We start from the raw sequence: 3,171 nt of genomic DNA on the forward strand, positions 1-3,171 counted from the left end.
AAAAAAAAAAAAAAAGGCAAAAGAAGCAACCAATAGATGGCATAGTGGTTAAGGCACTGGACTCCCACATGGCTGACTGCTGTTTGAGTCCTAGACCTGACGACTTGAAATCACACCAGGCAGGTGTGTGTGCATGCCCAAAAGTCCCAGGATGAGAATGGAGAAGAGATTGTGGCGTAGCCATCCCTCACAAGGGTTGATTTCTCACTTTCCCTCTCACTGTCTTTCTTTGTCTCTCTCTAGCAAGTGCACATGCCCTGTGGGAGAAAAACGTACCAAATGACAGTCACACGTAGTAACTTTGCTTCACTCATAGGGAAGTGTTTCTTTTATTTTCTCTTAATCTAGACCCACTTCTAATCAGCTCTAAACCAATATAGGTATTGGGTTATCAGAAAAGTCATGACACATCTTTGCAGCACATGGCACTGGTTCCGTTTCGGAAGTACTGGAGTCACTCGCATCCATGTTATCGCTGTGTCATCTGACAGCTGACAGTTCCAGCTTCATTCTAAAAAAGAAGTGACTCGGTAAAGTTTTGGAGATTTTACAACCAGTTGGAAGACCAAACTACATGTTCACTGTATTTTACTGTTTTACCTCTACAAAGGGAAGAGTGCGCATCGGGCATGTGAAAAATTGCATGAAGTGGATGGTGACGAAGCGCAACCAGAATGTCAGTGCCAACGATAGTTCACAAAATTCTGGTGATTTGTACATTTTATTTAACTTTATTTATTTACTTATTTAAATGTGACCAGAGAGGGACACAGTGAGAGAGAGAGAGAGAGAAAGTGAGAAAACAAGCCACCAGGTCCAGGACTCGAACCATGGTCAGTCATGTGGGAGTCTAGCACCCTTAACCACCATGCCACCTGCCAGCCCCAGAGATCCTTTTTTGAAGCGCCTGATAGTGATGCGAAGTGGATTGTTTACAACAATGTGGTTCACAAATGGTCTTGGTCCCCATGTGATGATTCGCCTCAAACAGCAGGGAAAGCAGACTTTCATCAGAGGAAGGTTATGCTCTCAGTGTGGTGGGGTTTTAAAGTTAGGTTTTTCGAGCTTCTACCAAAGAGCTAAACAATCGTTTCAAGTGTAGACTGTCAGAGATTGGACAGTTTGAACAAATACACCATCCAGGAACATCCAGAGCTTGTTGGTCGTAAAGGAGTGTGTTCTATCATGACAATGCGAGACCAACACAAGTTTGATCACCCGTCAAACATTTTTGGAGCTTGCTTTCCGTGCCACCCACACAAGGGTCCATATGGCGTTGTTCTGGGTTCCCGACATAACGTGAAGGGAAACTTTCACAATGTCCAGAGTCCTTGACGTCCTGCAAATAGAGGAGGAGAATGTCCTCAAATTCCTTGCTTCAGGAGCCCACTTAGGTGGCACCAACCGTGACTTCCAAGTAGAACAGTACATCTACCACAGGAAAAGTGATGGCCTCTCCATCATACATCTGAGAGACCTGGGAGAAGCTTCTGCTGGCAACTCGTGACATTGTTGCCATTGGACATCCTGCTGACGTCAGCGTCATATCTTCCAGGAACACTGGCCAGAGGGCTGTGCTGAGGTCTGCTGCCGCCACTGGAGCCACTCCTATTGCTGTTGCCGCTCCACTCCTGGAACCCTCACTCACCAGATCCAGGCAGCCTTCCGGGAGCTGCGTCTTCTGGTGGTGACTGATCCCAGGGCCGACCCTCGGCCTCGCACAGAGGAGTCTTAGGTTAGTCCACCTCCCGTTGCTCTCCTCTGCGCTGTGTGGACAGTGCCCTTCCGCGCAACAACCAGCGAACTCACCCACTGGGTTTGATGTGGTGGGTGCGAGCCGGGGAAGTTCCCTGCATGCGTGGCATGATCTCCCGTGCACAGCCGTGGGAGGTTAGGCCTGATCTCTACTTCTCCAGAGATCCTGAAAAGATTGCAAAGGAGGAACAGGCTGCTGCTGAAAAGGCTGTGACCAAGGACGAAGGTCAGGGTGGGTAGTCTCCTCCAGCTCCCGAGTTTACTGCTACTTATCCTGAGGTCACAGACTGGTCTGAAGGCGTGCAGGTGCCCTCTGTGCCCGCCCAGCAGTTCCCTACCGAAGACTAGAGTGCTCAGCCTGCCACCAAAGACCGGTCTGCAGTTCCCACCGCTCAGGTCATTGAGTGGGTGGGAACAACCACAGAGGGGTCTTAAGCCAGCTCTTCTATAGACTCTTATATAAAGTAGAAATAAGGTTAATAAGGAAAAGAAACAACAGTTTTTGTTTTTTTTTTTGAGAGATTTTCACTGTAGGGCGTGTGCGCTCGCCAGACAGACAGAGAGAGACAGAGAGACAGCGAGAAATCACCCCCCAGGGGGGATGGTCACACTGCAATCCCTTCTCCTCCATTCTCCTCTCGGGATCTTGGGCATGCACGCACACACGCCCGGCGTGAGTTTTAAGCCACCAGGTCCGGGACACGAACCGCGGTCGACTACGTGGGAGTCCAGCGGCATAGCCATTATGCTAACTGCTGGTTCCCAGAAACAACAGTTTGTTAAAAAAAAAAAAAATTATTGGAGCGTGGATGGGAGGTGTGGCCGCACCGCCATACTTGCCTGACCTTGTGCTACCCTCACTTGCACTTGTTCCGCTCTCTTCCAAAGTGCCCGTGGGGTGTAACGTTCGGTTCAGGTGAGGCTGTACATCAGCACCTTGTTCGGTTTTTGGCTGATAAAGACAGGTCCTTCTATGAGTGAGGAATTATGAAGCTCACTGAAAGATGACAAAAGGTTATCGAACAAAACGGGTCCTATATCACAGATTGATCTTTGTTCTTTATATAAATAAGCGACCGTCGAAAAAACAGAAAAAATATGCCATGACTTTTCCTACATCCTAATAATTAGCAGCAAATTAAAAGAGCGAAGAGGCGCTTGTACGAGCACGAACACTGGTAGCAGCGAGGACACAGCGAGAGAAGACCAGGAAGACAAAGCAGACCATGGACCATCAAGGCCTTCTCCGCCGTGTAGAGGAGTGAACAGTATTTTTACCCAGGCTGTGAGGGCCTCGCTGTTTCCTGGAAGATTAGGTTCGTAGTGCTGCCCCGAAGCAAAAAATAGTTAAATGGTATCTTGTTTTGTTTGTTTGTTTGTTTTTAATTTAATGTTCCCTTGGCAGAGCGAGAGAGA

General features: G+C 48.3%; 1 pseudogene; it reads left to right on the forward strand.

Moving 5' to 3' along the window:
• The first annotated feature begins 909 nt into the window (after nt 1-909).
• Nucleotides 910-2,190, forward strand: LOC102497559 (40S ribosomal protein SA pseudogene; annotated as a pseudogene).
• The last annotated feature ends 981 nt before the right edge of the window (nt 2,191-3,171 follow it).

Source organism: Tupaia chinensis, unplaced genomic scaffold, assembly GCF_000334495.1.
Source record: "Tupaia chinensis unplaced genomic scaffold, TupChi_1.0 Scaffold145814_1, whole genome shotgun sequence".
Lineage (NCBI taxonomy): Eukaryota > Metazoa > Chordata > Mammalia > Scandentia > Tupaiidae > Tupaia > Tupaia belangeri.